This window comes from Lissotriton helveticus, chromosome 9 (genome assembly GCF_964261635.1).
Source record: "Lissotriton helveticus chromosome 9, aLisHel1.1, whole genome shotgun sequence".
NCBI lineage: Eukaryota > Metazoa > Chordata > Amphibia > Caudata > Salamandridae > Lissotriton > Lissotriton helveticus.
This window is the reverse complement of record NC_136070.1, coordinates 231,241,846-231,262,663: the sequence shown is the minus strand read 5'-3', so window position 1 is coordinate 231,262,663 and position 20,818 is coordinate 231,241,846. Positions and strand designations below refer to the sequence as shown.

The 20,818-nt window shown below is 43.9% G+C and overlaps 1 long non-coding RNA gene across 1 annotated transcript in view; it reads left to right on the top strand.

Moving 5' to 3' along the window:
- The first annotated feature begins 203 nt into the window (after positions 1–203).
- Positions 204–20,818, top strand: part of LOC144781120 (uncharacterized) — a 249,044-nt gene continuing 228,429 nt past the window's right edge. Inside the window, exon 1 of the long non-coding RNA XR_013600881.1 lies at positions 204–306. This is a non-coding gene — a long non-coding RNA (uncharacterized LOC144781120). The remainder of the gene's footprint in view (positions 307–20,818) is intronic.

Sequence of the window (20,818 nt, the reverse complement as noted above, 5' to 3'; positions counted from 1 at the left end):
GTCCTCATTATTTTTTTTACGGTTCCAAATATTTTACTATTTCTTTAGAAATTACGCTCAAGTCCTTAGGCCGCTGTCTCTTTAAGGGTAGCTGCTCACTCAGCCGCTTCTGCTTTACTGTAATGAGAGAACATTTCTCCAATAGCTGTCAAAAGAAAAGAAAGAACCGGCCTTTTCTTGGAAACCTTTCCGCTCTGGTTACAAGCTGACATCTTGCTTAGTCAGCAAAATGTAATCAACAATGGAAACACCGAGCCCTGCGCCCGCACCAGCCGCTCAGCTGTGAGCAGATTATGTTAATAGCAGGTGAGGGGTCAAGGTCAGCACAGAGAAGAAAATAGATTGCTTAAAGCCGTCAGGCTTTATTTACAAGACATGTTTGAAATGGGCATGAAACTTGAGAAAGCTTATAGCACAAAGGCCAACTTGTTTTACTCTGCTGCCAAAAAAAGCTCCAGGCCTTCGGATGGATAATTCTGAGAAAAACAGGATTTATTTTCAGTTGCGCATGAAAACAGGGAGGCTGGGTTTTCCTAGATATACTTAAACCTTAAGCCAAGTAATGCTATAATTGCAGTGGTAAGAGCAACTTGACGATTTGCCCCAAAATCAATGAGTTGAATATGTTATTAGAAATGTGCATTCCTGCAACATTTGGTAGGTAATTCTGAATTCAAATATTTTTGGAAGGCTTCCATATAAAATGTTTGCTTCGGCTTTTTACTTAGGACATAATGATCAACGTGTTTTTTTTCCCCAGAAATTTGCAACTATTCTAATCCCTGTACATTACAGCGCGTCACAAAATAATTAAGCGCTATTGTCCTGTTATTGAACTGCTAACTTTCACGATGTTTTTTAGACTTCAGCTGTAATAGAGGGGCATAATGGGTCCAAGGGCACTTAAGAGGCATTAGTGCCCTGCGGTATGTCAGCATTACGACCCAGTTCCCACCACCCACCTCCCACCTACTTATCATCAGCAGATAGATAAACCTACTTCATGTCCATGTTAAACCAGCTTAGGTACGTTTACAATGGGAAACAGCCTTTACAACGCAGGTTGAGCCACGCGTGCCCTTTCATCGCAAGCGTAACAGCACTTGCCTGAACCACACTACTGCCTTAACCATGCATATGCCTTGTTAAGGCAGATAGCTGTCTTGTGTCCGAATGGGCGGGGAGAGGAAGAGGATGCGTCAGAACAGGAAACTCTGGATGTGGACAGCTAAGTGTGGCTGGGGCTCGGTTTGTGGGGGGATGTATTTTTTAGGGGTTTGGGATGGGGGTAGTTTTTGGGAGTGGGAAGGGTTTTAGAGCTCGGGGAGGGTGGGGAAGGGTTGGGATAGTTTTAAGGGATGGGGCCGAGTTGGAGGGGATAGTTTTAAGGGGTGAGGGTGGTTTTAGGTTTCAGGGCAGGGGTGTTGGGGTCGTTTTTAGGTCTCGGCTAGCGTAGGCTGCGCTTGCGCAGTCTCGCTCGCGAGATCTTATGTCTCTAGTAGTGGGGCTTGAACCAGCCCCTCTTCAAACGGCGGCCAGCCATTGGAGAAGAGGTCTCTCTGACGTTGTGTTTTCACTGTAAGCCCCGTCCTTTTCGGATTGAGGGGCGTGTTTTTTTCGTTTCTTTCTCTCTCTAGAAACACACGCCCCCAGTCTGAAAAGGACGGGGCTTACAGCGAAAACACAACGTCATGGTGAGTGCTTGCTCCGTTCCTCCTGCAGCCCCGTCCCCGTCCCCACTTTATTATAGACTTTCACGCTTCGACCACACTGCAAGCAAAAAAAAAATGGCACGGTTATTTTCCCTCCCTTTCACAAAACCTATCACGGTGCACAGCTTGATTCCGGTTGTTCCTCTGCGCTCCCAAGCCTATGTATCGAAGCGATGAATTCCGAAAGAGAACTACGATTCACGGCATGCAACGGGGCACGCCTATTCAGCCGCCGCTCTCTGTGAGAGTGCGCATGCGTGCTCAGACGTGGCAGCAGCATTATGGCTCCTTTCAGGCATTGCTGGAGTGAGTGGTGTAAGGCTACAATGCTGCTGCTCGTGTTGCTTGTGAGTACCCACTTGTCTGTCGCCTACCTTATAGCGTTTAGCTGCTGTGGTTTGTGGGAGTGTTTATGAGTGTCAGTGTGCGCAGCCTGGGCTGCTTGCAGGGGGAGAAGCTTTCAAGGATGGGTTTGGTTGACAGTCTCGAAGAGGAAAAGAGCACCCTGCCCTGCCCAGGACGTGAAAGTTGCCTCACGTGTGCTTGCAAGGGTTCGTGTTAGATCGTTCGTCATCATAATAGTTGCTTCAGTAATTGAAGCAGTGTTCCGTAGTTTCGAATAACGATTGTCTAGTTAAGTTTTCCAGAAGCAAATTGCATTTAGGCTATATGAAGCTTCCCAGTGGCCAGTGGCCTGGGGCTATCAGTTCTCCAGATAGCCCCAGGCTGTCAGTGAAGACTTCTTGATCCGCTCTGTACAACCCTCAGCATCTGACTGCGGAGGTAGTGGCAGGGCAGCTCTGCAGAGCACACTTCGGAGTTTCTTGGTGTGGTCACTGGCACTGCACAATTTCTGGTCTTTAACTAGAGCTGCAGTGGTACAGCGGTCGGTTCCTGAGATACCCAGTAACCAGGGGCGTGCAATCGGTTAATTTATCAAACAATTCTTGCGCCATCCAGTCACATCATCAAACGTGCAGTTCCGCTTGGACCTTCCTGTAGGAGCCGGGCTACGTTGTATAGTTACTGAGCATTTCAGTATCTAAAGGAGGTGAAGCCAAGCAGAGAGGACATTTTATCTACAGTGCAGCTCTCCTGTTTCTCGGGGACAGCAGCTGTGCAGTACATAATTCCTAGACTTACGTGCATTTATTGTGTCCGTGAATACTGTATCTAAAGATAAAATAGTATTCAACAGAATTCAGGCTCTGGTTAAGGCACGCCTCAAACTCTCGCAGTCTAACATCTTTCAAAACCCTAAACAGCAGGAGGGAGAAAGTTCCCCGGGGAATAGACTAGAAAGTGTGTATGTTATATAGAAGGAGAGCAAAGGCAGGGAACAAGAAGTTCCCTTGTTGGAACTAGAAGGCCTCACACACCCAGTAAGCTAGATGTCATCCTTCATCATTGGCCTCCTGCTCCTCGTCAGACTGGCGCTGCAATGTCTGACGGGCGCCTAATAGGCGCTCTTTGTTGGAGTTCTTTTGTTCCAGCCAATGGTCAAGACCAGGTTAGTGTTAAGTAGGGGGCAGGGTTTCAGGCCTCCGGGCATGGGGAGGGGATGTTGTAGTTTTAAGGACAGGGCGGAGTAGGTTTTAGGCCTCAGGGTGGTTGGGGGAAGGTAGGGGGATAGGATTAGAGGGCTTAGGCTGGGGAGGGGGGCCTTTAGAACTAAATTGTGTGATAAAGGCATGCGTGGTAAAGGAATGCATGGTTAAGACACATTTGTGGTTGAAACCACGTTGTAGCGGCACGCGTGTGTCGGCCATGCGTTCCTCAGTCATACAACAGTTTACAATGCATGGAACCAATAATAGTAAGTGACAAGCCGTCTGATAGTCTTAGATAGTCTCAGCATTCAATGATTGACCAACTTGTTCAAAGAAGGAAATGTATTTAATGCACTGTCTTTGGTATGGATTTCAGCTTCGCCTTAGCTATCAGACACATATATAAAAACTTTTTCACAAATGTATATATTTGATGCTTCCTATTGAGGAACATTAGTTGAGCATAAAAGGTGTGTTCAGTAATTGCCCAGTAATACAACAGTTCTGGAAGTCAGCGGTGCATAAAATGAGTAGCTCCCTGAGAAAACCACTCCCTACTTCACCTAGGAACTGTATCCTCAATATATGGGGCCCAAACCACCTAAACCTCCCAGAGTTACAATGGGCGGCACTGGGGTTTCTGTTGATCAAAAGGGCTGTGGCGATGGGCTGGGGCTCCCCAGATAAACCTTTGGTGGTAGGATGGGTGGCCGCAATGAACCAATGCATGATAGCGCAGAAGACAGTGTATAAAATAAGGGGCTGCCCTAAGGTCTGGGACAAGAAGTGGGGCCAATGGAACTCATACCGTGGCGAACTGTGCGACTCCCCGACTGCGGAACTGGCACTAACCCGTAGAACTCCGGGGTTGAGGATAGGAATCGGGCGAGATTAGACTCGCCTTTGTTATGATCTGCATGGGCTTCTGCGAGATGGGGTCTAACCCCGGGAGAATGCTTCCAGACCAGCGGGGGCCCTGGCTGGTGTACCCTGGAGGCCGGAACTGAACACTTGGGCTGTACTGATTGCTGATTTAAGTTACTCAGCTGGACTTCAATATTTGCTTAATTTGTTATTGTTTATAAAAAACATGTGGTATGATGACCTTATCAGTGCCTCCTGCAGATAGTGCTTTGCTTCTCGTATGGTGTTGTATTATTAAGTCGCCGTCCGACCTCAGGGTTGTGGGCTGAATGGCCGTGTACCGCTAACTAATCCATCTAATGCTTCGCCTTTTACCTATATGTAAACAATTGTAGTGCACCAATTATCCACTGACATATCACAATAAAAATATTTTTTTTTTAATTAAAAAAAAAGGTGTGTTCACAACTCACCGAAACCATTTGTCTATTTATGCAAAGAACTTGGGCAGCAGACGCCAGGAGCTGTCATGACGGGCAGCAGAATTAGTTTGCAGTACATTGTAAGCACGTGCTCCCTGGCTTGGCACTTGGGAGAAACGCAATATATTTTTGACATTAATGGCATAGGCAAGTCAATGTGTAATCAAATATTTACTCTGGGTTTGCTTGCGGTTCCATTCGGAAGAGGTCTAGATAGGACATTTATTAAGCGTGCAAATATCCTGAAGTGTCCAGTCGCAAGCCAAAAGAAGTGAAGGAGGGATCAAAGTGCATATAAATGAAGTTTAAGAAATCGACGAAACTTGAGCAGATGGAGTTCGGAACATATCGAAAAGAGGAGTTGTTATGAAGCGAGGGACACTCACTTGGAAAGAGTTTGTGAAGCATGGGGAATGGGTAGGCTCACAGAGTGAAAAAAAAAGCTCAGACGTATAATTTTTAGGATGAGAGCAAAAGAGAGCATTATGAGCAAAGGGCCTTAAAAGTAGCATTTTTTCGGGATGGTTAGCCAGTGAAAAGAATGAATGATAGGAGGCGCACTAGATCCTGAAATGAGAGGAGCAGAACTATTTTGAATACGCAGCAATTTATAGATTGAAGAGGAAGGTAAATCAACCTAAAGAGAATTCCAGAAGTACAGTGTCGTGAGATTTAGGTACTGGACTAGAATCTGTCTTGAAAGAAAGAAAAGGCATGATTTCTTTTCTTATGACTTTAAATTTGTAGAAGGTGCAGCTGTAAGCTTGAAAATATAATCCTTAAAAGGAAGGTTGGGGTAAACAATTACTTCCAGCAGCAAGAGGACCAGAATGTATGATTCCAGGAAATGAAAACTTCTGTTTTGTTTGTGTTGAGACACAGAGAGCTAGTTTTCACCCAGGCAGCTAATGAATAAAGGACATTTGGAACAATGTGTGAAAAGTATGCAGGAGACCCTGAACTTTAATAATAATCTGAGTGTTTTGGCATAGGCATAAAAAGTAAACCCAAAAGATGCAATGTGATTGGCCAGAGCCACATAGAGATTAAAAAAAGGGTATGACTAAGAGAGGACCCCTGTCAGGCACCGTATAGAATAGGTTTGGAGGTGGTGCAAAAAATTACGCTGTGAGGCCACTTGAGAGCGTCCCATAAGAAAAGAAGTGAACTACTTGAGCACCGTGTTGGCATGTTTTGGGAGACTGTGTTGAACACCACAGGCCTCTGTGACAGAACATCAGGGCCCAAACCCAATGTGCATGGTCAGCCACATGCAGCTTGGGAAGGCAGCAGGCCTTGCTCCAAAACAGTCACAACATTGTAAGTGCCCATATGTGGCCTTTGGTTAAGTGCAGAGGTAGTTGGTTGAATGCTTCACCCTATTTATTTTTAAAAGATTCACAAATCCAGCAGACCCAAAGAGAGTCCAGGATCCACAAATACCGCTTAGGATATGCAAATCCTGTTATTAAAAATAATTTTTAATGCTTCTTGAATTGTCTGTGGTGTCCCTTTGGGACACCCTATATGTGCTTGAGGATCAGAGTAGGTTCATCATGCCCCTTTGGGTCCTTTTTCTTTTTTTAGGTCAAGCCTAGCGTTGCAGCGCATGCGTTGCAGCGCATGCGTTGCTTGCTTGCGAGGCATGCAGTATTCAGTATAGCGTGGAAGCTCCGCCCACTCTCCACCTATCCCAGTATTCAGTATAGCGTGGAAGCTTCATGGAAGCTAAGCCCACTCTCTGCACATCTTTTGATTGGTTTGTGTCTTAAATGCTGCCTTCCGATTGGTTGTATGCTTGTTTGTCCCTCCTTAGGACGGTCATGTTGTCATTAGTGTCCTTCCATGGCTACTGGCCCCTTTACAGCACAGACTACTTTCTGCCTGTGCCCTCCCTCCCGCAGTCCAATGCCTTCTCTTCCCCCATTCGTGCTTTGTCGTCCGCACAAATTCCAATTGGCAATGCAATAGGTCTCGCATAAATGTGAGTCCTATTGCATTGCCAATGCTTGCTTTCCAAGTGAATGCCTCCATGTATTAACTAAATAACATAGCGTAACCCTACCTTGTTAGTCATGCTAATGAAGACGTATCGTATTGTAAGGCACATCAGGGCAGAACCAGATGTGCGCTAGTGACAGCTGCAGCTAGCTCGTCCTCTACACGGACAGAGACTCTCACTAACTAATCATCTAAAATGTTTTATTAACGGTGCTTGGCAGCCTCCTGGGTGCGCGCGGTCAGAGCCGCCGCGTGGTGGCCCCGGTGTCTGTGGCACGCATGCGGCATTTTCCTGCAGGACAGGGTCGCTGCTGACGGGCACCTGCCCTACATGTAACCCGGGCGGCGCGAGGCTCCGAAGCGGCTTCTCGTCCCGGCCCCAATACCGTGCCTCGGTTCCCCGTTCCGGCACTCAACATGAGCGGCATGTCCTACCAGCTCTATGGCCTCCTGGAGAAGATGGGCTCCAGCAACAAAGACTTCAGGTGCGGGGCAGGTGGCTGGGTTAGGCCGAGCCGCCGAGAGTGAGGGCAGTACCGAGGGTGGAGGCCGGGGGCCTGGGGGACGTCACCAGCAGAGCGGCCAGAGCGGCATGTGTGTGACAGGTCTCAGTGTGCAGTCTGCGGGCATGTGACGCCTGGATGGATGTATGACTGTACAACGCGTACCGTTTCAACGCGTGCCTTTACAACGCGTCTTTAACAACGCAAGTCGTTACAACGACTTGCGTTGTTGGGCGCGGATAGTGAATAGTATAATTTACTATTCTAACACCAGTCCCCGTGGATAGTAGGGAAGGTGTTGGAATAGTAAATATACTATTCTTTATCCTTTAGCGCCCTCCAGCGCAAGTCGTGGTTACGACTTGCGTTGTAAAGGACGCGTCATAAAAGCACTGCGGGGTAACATCCGCGTTGAAAAGGATGTTCCCCGCCTGGATACTCACGTGTGACTCCTAGGGACAGTTTGTCCAAGGAAAACCGTGGTGCAGAGGCTGAGGCTTGTTTATTTACATTCGGGGACATGTAGGTTTGAACTAAAAATGGAAATATAGGAGCAAGCGCTATCTATACTACTATTATAAAGAGAAAACACAAACCTTTGAGCCAGGTAAACTCGGGAACCACAGCGCCAATCCACACACCCGATACATCGCTGAAAATGTCAGGGTGTGCAGATGGACATAGGCTATATAAAATAAAAACGTAGCGCTGGCTGCGACGTAGCGCTGGCCGCGACGTGCGTGATGACGAGGGGAAGCGGCGGACAGGCGGGGAGGAGCGGCGGACAGGCAGGGGGGAGCGGCGGTGAAGTCAGGAGCGCCGGATCAGGTAAGGCAAAGGGACACGTAAAATGTCAGGCAGAGAGGGGACCGGGGGCAGGAGGTGGCTCTGGGACACGGACAATGTCGGGGTGGGTGGGAGCCGGGGCGGGCGGTTGGCCCTGAAGCCTCATTGCCCCCGGACAACATCGGGGCGAGGAGGAGCGGTGACTAGCGGCGAGGAGCGGCGGGGAAGTCAGGAGCGCCGGCTCAGGTAAGGCAAAGGGACACGTAAAATGTCGGGGCGGGAGGGGGCCTGGGCGGGCGGTTGGCCCTGAAGCCTCATTGCCCCCGGACAACGTCGGGGCGGGCTGCTAGTAATAAATACAATTTACAATTACAAGCACCAGAAGGCTTTCCAACTGATAATATTAAGCTGACAATGATAACTCCTGCCTCTACCATGTACTGCTGGGATCTCCCTTTTGTTCGAATTTATGTCATCTCAAATAACATAATCGATGACATTTTTAGTAACATTATGACATCACAGATGAGATCAGATACATCAGCAAGAGCGAGATTTTGGAGACATGGAGACTGAGTGCAGCATGGCTGTAGAGCCCTGCCCTCCATACACATTCACTATAACCTCTTCCCATACCCCACTTTGCACTGATTAGGAACATATGCAGTCAGTTGCGCGGACTCACATTTTAGGAAGTTAATGAAAAATAAGCATCGGCAATGCCAGTACGTTTGGCTTATAAATGAAAGTGCCTCTTTGGTAACTGGTGAGTATAGACATTCAAAAATCTTAACCTTGGTTAAGATTCCTTTGGGCAACAAAAAACAGTTAGTAGCAGAAGGCAAAAATCTGAAGTGACCCTATACAGAGGGCACATTTCCAACAAAGCATATGCTTTAACAATAAGTAAATCAGGCGTGGTTTTGTTGTAACTATTCATTATAAACAAACCAGACCTATAATATTTGACGTACCTTTTCCAAATGAACTAGCCAGATTTATAGTATTTAAAATAGGCTTCACACCATAATCAACTCAGGTCTACTGTACTGAACATCAGCTTTCCCTCAAGGCACCCATCAGGAATACAGTCATAAAATTATAAATGTTCTCGAAATTAAATTTGGAAAGAGGGGACTAGAAGGGCAAAAGAAGGATTCTAACAGTGCGAAGCATTTTTCCCAGGGTTTGTCAAAGAAGGGCAACAAGCATAAAAACCCTTGCCGACTATGGTAAATCGCAATATTACATGTAGTAAAATACTTGTCTTTAGCACAGTGTAGTAACAATCCACCTGCAAAGGCCTACTGGCTTTAGCATATGTTTATAAAAATGAGCCAAACCTGCTGCCTTTTTCATAACATTTCATAGTAAACAGATCAGACCTAAGACATCTGACAAAACTTTCCCATGTGAACCAATGAGGCCAGTAGCCTTTATCATTGGCTTGTCACATTAACCAGCTCAGGCCTACTATATTTAAAATAACCATCTCCATGAGCATGTATCAAGTATGCAGTCATAAAATAAAAAAAAATGCACAAATGTACAGTTGGCAAAACAATGTACCCTTCTTAAGAGGGCCTTTTAAGGATTATCACGATAGAAGTCTTCTACACTCAGGATTTTTCAAAGGGCTAACCCACCCTAAACCTCTTGCCTGCTACTGTAATATGATAATTCATGTAACAAAATACCTGCCTACAGGTTTTAATACAGTGTAATCATCCACACTTAAAGGACTATTGGCTTTAACATAGGATTTTAATAATAAATATGTATAATCTACTGCTTCTGTAACTTTTCATAATAAACAGATGAGATCTATGCAATCTCAGTTAACTTTTCCTTCTGAAGCAATCTGGCCTATTGCTTTATTTTTGGCTTAACATAACCAACTCCTGCTTACTATATTGCTCATAAACTTTCCCACAAGGCAGCCATGAAGCATTACAGTCTTAAAATTAAGAATATAGAATAATTGCAGTTGGCAAAACAATATGTCCTCTACCCCTAATAGATTTAACAAGGACTATCAAATGTAAAATTGAAAATCAACTGAAACGTGCAAGTTTTGATTAGGCACACTATCCATAACTTGCACAGCTGTCAAGCAAACCATAACTCACACACCAAATGAAGAACACAGTGTGGGGATACTTTTTCTTTAAAGTTTTGTGCAGATTTTTTAAATGGGATCAACGTTAATAAAAATCATTTCCTACAGAAATTGTGACCTAACCTCTGGCACTTTTGATGCCAGTGTAATATTTATATGCAAATATATGTTTAATATATGTTTATATTTACAAAAAAATACTTTTTATAGTAAGTTACTGTTGACTAATATGTTGATAGTCACTTCGCAGTGATGAATATCCTATGGTGCTACCTTCACCTCATGTCCCAACCCCACCATCCTTGGTTAACATTAATCACCACCCTGCTATTACTTGACATAACTTGAAAATATTTGTCTTACACACTAATTCTTGGTGTTTTTACAGGCTTTTTTTTCAAAATGTGCATAATGGTGTGACAATTTAAATAGGGGGTGTTGATGGCTGTTGAATTGACATAAAATTATTGGGAAAAAAGTGTATGCCGATACATGTGTTCTGTAGCGAGTGTTTGTATTTGTGATGGTAGTTTATTGGAGTATAATTTGGCACTGTGTATACAATGATGCCTGTGCACCCCTTGTTATTATGTGACTAAGCGTCTGATTTAGAGTTTGGTGGGCGGAGATTGCGGAGGAGAACAACAATACCTCAACTATTTTGAGGGAATTTTGTCACCAAATTTAGAGTTGTCTGCTGGTTTTGTGGACAACTTTCTGGATTTACAAGAGTTGCCATCAATGGCTCCCGTCAGTGTTGGAAAAGTTAATGAATGATACTAAACGTTTTCATTTTTTTTTTAACATTCTCCTACTAGTCCTAACATCCTTGGATTTTTCTTCCAGGGTGCATAAAGTCCATTATTGTTTTTTTCTGTCCTTTATTGCCAGGTTTTCCTGGCAGTGATGGACAGGACAAAAAAGACTTTACACCATCCACCCAAAATAAGGCAATGGTGTTAAGTCCATCATCCGACGGCCCCTACTCCGTTGGGCTGTGGGAGGAAGTACTCCGTCAGTGGAGCCAACAGAGGTTCCGTTAACTGAATACTTGTGGTCTATCCAACTCTAAATGAGGCGGGCAGACTGAGGGTTTGGCCAAACTCTAAATCTGGCCCTAAATTTGAAACATGATGTTTTTGAGAAAATATTTTATTTAGAGTGTTTAAAGACATTATTACGTGGATTTGTGTGAATATATACCTTTACAACGTCGATTTTACCCGCAATACAATCACAGCCCGGTCGTTACAACGACCGCGTTGTAACCACGCAATGCCAGCAACTTAAAACAAGTTTTTTTTATAATAACAGGGCTCCAAATTTAAAAATAAATTCCTGTCTGTTCTAGAGCCCAATAATAACTGAAAAATGTTTGGAGCAATTTCCATTTTTTCATCTCGTTCACCAACCAACAAAATGCCCATATGTTGCAACATGCACACCAGATAGTAAAACAAAAAGTTCGGGACTGCCCAAACCCCTCTAGATCTGGGCAGGATCATATACCTCATTACTCGCCGAGGTTTACCTTGCGCCCACAAAAACCTTGAACATATAGATTGTATTTTTTGCAGTTGTTTCAATGTAAGTTCCAAGGGAACACATCTAAAATAATACATTACTTTTGGCAGTATATCCATTGTTAAGACGTTACATCTCCCAACTATCGGCAGATGTAGATTTTCTATCTGAATCTTTCTTGATTCTCTGCATTAGCGGATCCCAATTTGATAATACCATCTTATCCAGACAGGCATTAATTCGAATCCCCAAATATGTAGCCTCTTCTGTGACCCTAGAATCATTGCTACGCACTTGCCCAGTGCAGATTACTTGCGTTTTAGTAATATTTAGTTTAAATCCTGATCCTTCCCCAAATTGAGTAGCTAGCTGTTCAATCTCTTTGACAGTATTAATTGGATCAGGTGAAATAACCGCAATATCATCTGCATATGCAAGTGTAGTAACCTCCAGCCCAGGTCTCGCTGTTTCCTTATGTAGCCTATGTTCTAATAAGTTCCAAAAAGGATTAATGTATAAGGCAAATAATAGAGGGGAACAGGGCACCTTGTCGGGTGCCTCTTGATATTTGAACAAAATTAGACTCTAGTCCTGTTGCACTTATTTTTGCCTTGGGTGAGCGGTACATGGTTTGTAAGAATTGTATAAAGCTGGGTCCAAAGCCTTGCCCCTGCATCATGGTCCATAAAAACTCCCAGGAGACACATCAAAAGCTTTCTCCAATTCGAGTAGAACCACTCCGCACGGAGCTTTTAATACCGTAGCAATATCCAATGTGGTAACTACCCGACTGACATGATTAACCGTGCCTCTTCCTGGTATGAACAAAAGCTGTCGAACAGAAACTATAGAAATTATAACCCGAGACAGCCAAATTGCTAGTATGTTGCGTATACCTTCCCATTGCAATTTAATATTGAGATTGGTCAATACGATCCTGGCAATAGAGGAGGTTTATCTTTTTTTAGAAAAATAACTATCCCATGACGCTGGAGCAGAGCCTCTCTGGGCCTCTCGAAACACCGTCAACATATCTATTTGTAATTCAAAAAATATTTTTTTGTAAAACTCCAATGGGATTTTATCAGGCCCAGCAGCTTTCCCAGATGCTAATGAACTGATTGCCTCTTCTAGTTCTTCCAGGGTTATGGGCTTTTCCAAATACTCACTATTGTCTGCGCTTAGTGCCTTCCTATAAGTAACTATGAAAAAATTTGAAGAATTGCCTTGACACTTATATTCTTCTGTATATAAGTCCTCATAAAACATTCGAAAAACTTCAAGGATTTCTGCTGGTGTTTCCACCGTCTTTCCATTCGGATCTTTAATTGCTGTAATAGCACCTCTCGTTTCTTTTTGCCTTATTTTTTTAGCCAAGCTCTTGCCGGTCTTCTCCCCATACTCATAGCACTCTTTCCTATATGCTTGGTATTTACTAGCATTATATTTGGCCCACTTCACATGTATCTTAGCCTTACACTTCACTATCTCAGTTTGCGCTTGTGAGCTGTCTGATTTCTCTCTTAAATTGCGTGTTGAAGTACACTCTGCTTGCCTAAGGTTGTCATATAGTCCCTGCGTCAGCTGTCTCTGTTGTTTCTGAGCATATAATACAAAACTAAGAATTTCCCTCTATACGTGCTTATTTTACAAAGTGATTTTTTTTTCCGGAGTAGACAGAATAGTATCTAAAGTAGGAATATTTTAATGAGGTGGGTTTTGAACTAGCTCCTGAAATGCACCAGTGAATGACAATGTCTAAGGTGCAATAGGAGAGCATTCCAGAATTAGTCCATATGGTGAAAAAAAAAAAAATCAACATGTTTGCTGTTTGTAAATATTTTGGATTCCACTCTTTAGGTTGGCACCACAGAACTTTACCAAGACTAAACCAAACCAAGCCCATTCTGGTGGCTTAGTGGACTAATGTGTGGGCCTGTTTGACCTCATGGTCACAGGTTCAACTCCGGCGGGCCCACTCAGCCTTTCATCCTTCTGAGGTTGATAACATGAATACCATTGAGTTGGGTAACAATAAACATCTGTTATTCAGTGGCAAGATAGCCAAGATACCCTTCAGGGTGAACGTGCGCTTTACAACTATATGTTATATTAAACCCTGTTTCCTGAGGCAGGGGAAATTAATTGAATTTAAAACCATGCTGTGAATAGTGTTTGCGCAAAAAAATAACCCCAACACCTGCTTACAGTGTGCAGTTTGAACATTGACCTTTCAAATTATTATGACGATTTATGTAATATGTGCTTTTTATTTAACCCCATGTTAACTGGCTGCAAATGGGAGACTGAGAACCTGAACCTGTGCGGTTAAAAGACCTAATTAAAACAGATCAGTGGGAGATGGTGAAGGATTTGCTGCTACTGGCAGGACTCCTTGGCTGCTGGTATTGAGTGAGCTGGCATGCCTTTGATTCCAGTAGTGAGAAAGCATTGATTGTGCGAAACCCAAGCATTTTAGCCCAGTGCTAGATTTTAAGATTTCTTATCCGAAATGTTAGTCTAACACTTAGGGGCCTATTACGAAAGACCTGAGGTCGGAGGCTTTCCTACAGAGATCGTCGGTTTCAATTTCGATCGCCTATGTAGGCGGTTGGAATTGAAACTGGTCGGCCATTCCGGCTGGATCCCGACAGGCTCAAGGAGCCCATAGGCCAGTTGGAGACCGGCCTGTAATTCCAATGGACGGCGTTTCCGCAGTTGGGATTACGATGCTGGGCTTTCCGGCATGGAAAGCCTGTCAGAAAACGAGTTTGGGGGCCCCTTGCAGGGTCCCCTTCTCTTTGTGGCCTCCGGTTGGGGGCTAAGGTGACACCTATGATAACTGCACCGTGGGGCAGGCACCATGAGGTGCCTACCACACGGTGCAGGGATGAACACAATCTCCCATTTCCCTATGCAAGTTGTGTTATGCCTGTTTACTGCAGTAGCACAAGCTCCCATAGGGAAATGGGAGTGTGCGACCGCACGATGTGTGGTTGCTCGTATTTAAGCGGTCGAGACCGCCAACCGCAGGTCAGTCAGTCCAGATTCTGCGATGATGTCGGTCGGAGTTAACTCCAACCGACATCATAATCGGGCACTTAGTATCTTCTTTGGCTAATTTTTAGCCTTACATTTTCTACTCCCATTTTTCTTTTCAACTGCCTCTATTTAACTTTTGTGATAAAAAACAACCAGCAGAAGTCTGCAAAAAATTAGAATCACTTTAGCATTCCCTAGAATCCAAACCATAGAAACTTGTCTTCCACGAGCTCCAGTAGACAATAATATACTTTTTCCAAATCTTGTATTTGCAGTGATATGACCACCGATGGCCCTGATATTATATTAAAAACAGAGATTTGGACAATACCACTTCCAGCTCATAAGCAGTATTTCTCTCCATGTATTCCCATACCTGGCCTGTTTCGCAGTTTGCTGCTTACTTTCCCTCCATTTAAAGAACAGTAGATGTTTCAGTACCCAGGCTAATGTGCTGCATACCTAAATACATATAGGGCCAGATGTATCAAAGGGTTTTGCCCATTCTGTGTCTATGGGGAAATGTGTTGATACATATGGCCCATAACCCCTTCCATGCTCATGACGAGCTCAGCTCGTCATGCAGTACACTGCTCGTGTGCTCATGACAAGCTGAGCTCATCATGAACAATGGGAATCAATGAGTTCCAGCGCTGAGGGAGAATTGCTGTAGCATTGATAGTGTTAATGTACCAAAGGCGAGACCGATGCATTGCAAATGCTTGTCTAAAACTGAACTCGCTTCATCATGTTGGGTAATATCAGCCAGCTAGTCTGCAGTCAGAGTCATTAAACCACAATGTGCAATGGGAGAAAAAGCTCCCTCGTCCAATGGTGCAACTTTAATTTATTAATTGGATTTGGGAATTCTTCATGGATTGGCAAATCTGCAGAGGGTCTGTGAAGAACCAGCCCAGGTAGCTTTAACCACTACATTTCCAGATGGAACCCTTTTCACATACTAACTTATTGAAAACCACTACACAGATTTACACCAAACCAAGAAAAGCAATTCCGTGTGTATATTTCTAATTACTTGCCAAGTATGGCGTCATTATGTTCTGTTGTTTTTTTTCTTTATGGAGTAGCAAAGATGCCTATGAAAGTTAAAATGGGAACCATCATTTTTGGAAGCTCCCTACTTGATTGATCTGCATGAAACTTGTAATGAAGTACCCAAAGTGGATATATGTTTTTTTCTCAAAGTGTCATGGAGATTCGTCACAAAGCACCACAGTTATTAAGAAATCAAAAAATGCCTTTCAATTGAAAGTTTGACCCAACCACAGCTACAGAAGTTCTTTTGCCACCTCTGTGGCAGAACATCAGGGGCCAGAGAGCAAAACACTTTTGGCTGTCACTATTCCATTTCCTTGGTGATCAGTAAGACACAGCTTTGTGCACACACCTTTTTGCACAATACTGAATACTGAGAAAGCAGATATGTGGTGTACCATATTACATTAAAATATCATATTAGCAATAATAATACCAAAACAATGCAAATAAAACACAACAATGATACGTTGAACAGAAAACACAAGAACATAATACAAAATAAACAAAATGAAACAATAACACAACACAATGCTAACACAAAAACACAGTTCACAACATTCCAATACAACACAACATGCCAATAGAACAACAAAACACAGCACAATAATACACCAAAATATGAAAAACAGCACACATTTGTAATTGTATTGTGTTTTTGTGTTCTGGTGTTACGCTCTGCTTTTATAGTTTTGTGCTTTTGTTCTGTTTCGTTGCACTGCTTTGCTGCTCATTGTTGAGCTGTTGTTAACTTACAGTGTGGTGTTATTGTTGTATATTGGGTTGCTGTATTTGGTGTGCCGCTGTGTTCTGTTGTGTTGTTATTCGATTAAGTGTCCTACTATGCTATTTTGTGCTGTATCTTCATGTTGTATGTTTGTGCTACATGGTAATTCTATGTTTTAGGCTTGTGTTGCTTTGCTGTTGGGCTGGTGTGCTTTTGGTTTTGTGTTATTGTGTTGCATGTTGCTGGGATGCTTTATTTAGGCAGTGATTTTGTGTTGATTATTGTAGTGTATTGTTGTGAGGTACTGTGGTTGATATGTACTGTTCAGCTTGAATTGTTTTGTTATGGCAAGTTAAGTTTTTGTTGTGCTTTTATTTTGCTTTGAATTATGATCTGTGTTGTGTTGTGCTCTATAGTTAGTTTATAGACAACAATTATGGCTACTTTTACAGCCAACGGCAGTTCATGCCTTTAAAGTTCCTGTGACAAACAATAATTTACCACTTTGTTAGGAGCTCTCACCAAACAGTGTCAGAGATCATGCCTTAAATTAGCACTTTGATTGTTTACCTAATTTGATCCAGCCCCAGTGCCTTTAGGCAAAAAACATTATGCGCTCACTGTTGCGGTTCACCTTGCAAGAACCATTCTGCCACAATGTATCCATCTGCCTCAGGGAACCAGTGTGCAGGTTCTGCAACAGAAGCCCATTGCTGCAGCGATGCAGGTGACTATCGCAATCTTTCGGCACTCCATCTCCAACTATTGAATTCTGAAGACGCTGATGGCTGCCTCTGTCCTTCAGCTCTTACACCGCTGCTGTCCTGCTCACCCCTGCTATTACTCCGCATCCAACAGTCAATAACCAAGCCAGACACAGGCCCTACTGAAAGGTGGAGATCCAGCTCTACCCTCTCTTACCTTCATTTAGCTCCTCCTTCTGCTGTAGTGAGGTATTTCTAATTTCTTCCACCATGCAGCATTTGTTCAATGGTGTCTTTCACTCTTGAAGCTGCACATAATTTTCCGTGGCTTATGAGTTATGGTAGTATGTGGTGGCCAAATCAAGATTTTGCTATAAGGTCTGCTTCCCTTATGGTTAATTCTCTCCAATACCAGCTGTCCCAGTTGACAATGGAGGATGACCTCTCTCTGGTCTCACAGAATGTGTTTAAGTCTCTATTTATGGTGAGTAAACCCTGCAAGGAGTGCTACGTGTTCTCTCACTGTGCTGCATTTTATTCCCTTCTTGAGTTCCATGCCCTTGTTTTTCTTATGCTGTTATGTTATTGCTCGCCTTGATTTGTTATATGTTCTTGTTTATACTTGATACATTTATATATTTCTGAGAGTTTTTTTTAAGCTTGGCTTTTTCCCTCTTTTAATCTTGGTGATTTGTTTCTTATTTGGACTTCCTTTGTTTCTTTTCTTGGCGCCAATTTCGATTTTCAGCCCACTTGTCTTCCTGTTTTGGGAAGTCGACAACGTGGAGTCTGGTAAAAAATTATCCTTATCACCCAGCCAAGAGCAATCAAGACAAGATAAGGACCGACCTTAAGCGGCCACTTACCACCACCCAGCAACCTGAAATTAAATGCATACTACAGGCTCCTATCAGACTATCATGCACATTATTGGTTGCAGTTCCTGTCACCAAGTTACAAATAACTTACAATGAGTCTATTTGGGGTATTTTGTTTTTTGGGCGCTGTCCAATACTTATCCAGCTGACAAAAAAGAAAATTCTACTGTGTAAATAAAAATATGGACTGAAACCAAATAGACATCATTACACAACAATAAACAACTCTAAGATGCAACTGGAATATACTCAAACGTTCTTCATAGCTTCTCAACAGAGATTTAAAAAAAAACATTTTTTATCCAACTACTGGATCCAATTAGAAACATGTATAATTGGTAATCCATTAGGTACCATAAAGGGAAGATCAGAGGGAAAAATCCATTAAAACACTTTGAATTCTACATCTGCAGAGGACTCTACTGAAGGCTATATGATGATAAACACAACAGCGTTTATTATTTTTCTTCTATTAGGTCAATGTTGCTCAAACAGTCTCTAAATTCAAATGATATCGTGTAACTATAGTGAGTGCAAAGCGATGGGTGTAGTTTTGCTGTCATGACCACGCCCGTTTCTATTACCGCCCAGCACCGGAGGGGGAAACGCGGTCGCATGGAAAAGGTTAAAGGCCCTGAGATATATATCAAAGTCACATGTGAGGGCCTATAACGAGGGAGAGGGCCTCTAACAACCGATATAGTCTAACGTAGAAGAGCTATAAGGCCCGCTATAGTCTATTGAATGTTAGAACATTGGAATGTTGAGCGCTCCATTGAAGACCTAATGGCACCCCCGGGACCCCCGCCCTTATGGCGGGCGGTCCCAATTTACGATGGGAGGACGGGCGGGCAAAGTCCGCCCGTCATCCTAATGAGGCCCTTAGTGTACTGTCTAATGCAGGGGTTTTGTATACCAAGGGCCTCATTAGGATGACGGGCGGACTTTGCCCGCCTGTCATCCCATCGTAAATCGGGACCGCCCGCCATAAGGGCGGGGGTCCCGGGGGTGCCATTAGGATGTGCCCGCCACAGTGGCAGGCACATCCTGTATTTTCAGCATTGTGGAGGGTGGTGCTCTCTGCACCGCCCGCCACAATGCTGAAAATGCACTTTCACATTGTCATTTACAAAGCGGCAGGCACCGCGTGGTGCCTGCCGCTTTGTAAATGACAATGAAGGGGGTACCACAGGTACCCCCCATGTGCACCCCCCACCTGTACTTCACTCTGGCGGCCCGCAGGGGGCCCCCAGAGTGAAGACCGCATGCCTTTCCGTGGCGGCATCGCCGCCGCGGAAAGGCACTGAAAACCACACATCATAATATGTTTGGCGGTGTCTATTAGACACCGCCACCATATTATTCCTTTTCCGCCCCGTTCGCAAGGCGACCGGGCGGAAAAGTGGCGGGCGGTGTTTGCCTCCGTTGCGGTCCCCCCCGCCATTGTAATGTGGCGGGGGAAAAGGGTGGCGGGCGGGCATTTATGTCGGGCGGATCGCCACCGCCACCATGGCAGTGGCAATCCGCCCGACATCGTAATGGACCCCTAAGTCTTCAGATGACCATGCACACCCTAGTGTGCTTCAGTATAGTAGATTAATTCTCCTCTGTTCAGATTCACTCCCTTAGATCTCAGGTTGCTTCCCTTAAATTTGGTGAGAGACCTGGACCGCCTCTCCTGTTAACCAACAGCAAGCACCATTTCCAAATTCACCTAACGAGCAGGGTAATATAGCACTCTGTGAGTATAGAGGTTACAAAGAGGCATGACACAAACATAACAGAAACCACCACACATATCTTAATACCCAAATATAATGTTGTGACGTATTTCTGACGCCAAGATGCTAGTTGGTGACTGTGCACTGTAGAAGTAAACAACTCAACCTAACGCCTGTCCCGACTACTAAATAAACTCTGTGTCTGACCTCTCCACTAACTGCTCTGTTTTAATATGTCCATTTTGTGATGGAATGTGCAACCATGTGTAGCGGTGGTGTACATTGTGAGCACCAATGAACTTAGTAAAGGTTGTGAAACTCTCACATAAAAACAGACACCGGTCAGACCAGCTGCAATCACACCACTTATTGCTTGGTGGAAGCCCGCCAGTGTGAATTGCCAATTCCTTAAGTGTGCGCAGTGTGTACTCTACTGTTTACACTCTAGGCTCTGTCTTCCATCCTGCGCCAACACCTTGGCACAAAGCAGCTTTCAATCTTAAAGCCACAAAAGACATATGAAAGATTAAAAAATAGGCTGCCTGAGATAACATACATTATTGTTTGGTGCAGAGGACTGTGGAACCACCTCAATACAAGTTTCACTCATATTTATATTGAATCCAGTAGGCTCAGGTAGGAACAAGATGGATATGTGGTAAGCTTGGTGTCCAGTAAAGGCAGATGAGTTTTTAGTACCCTGAAGAAACCTAGTTGGATATCAGTAAAACTAATGTGGAATAAAAATAAGTAGAATGCATGAAATACCGTTGCAAAAGCTAAGACACATCTACAAGGAAGTACGATGGGTTGGTCAGGGGTCCCTTCTGGCCTAGCTGAGATTTCCTTTTGTCAAGTGATATGATAGTTTTGTGGTCAGGTCTGCAAGAGCCACTTTGTGGTTCATGAGAATCCCTTTAGTAATTTTCAGAGATAAAACAATATTTGGAAGACAGGATTTGTGTGGTCTGGAGCATTCCTCTAGCAGTGAAGCAGCTAATTGAATTATATTACTTTTCTGCCTTTTAAGTCTGGCATTTAACTACAATCTATTTTCATCAAACACCAAAAACATTTACTGAGAGCGGCTTTGAGTGAACCTCCTAGGTCCTAGGATGCTTGATTCCGGTCCAAGAAAGACATGGCTTG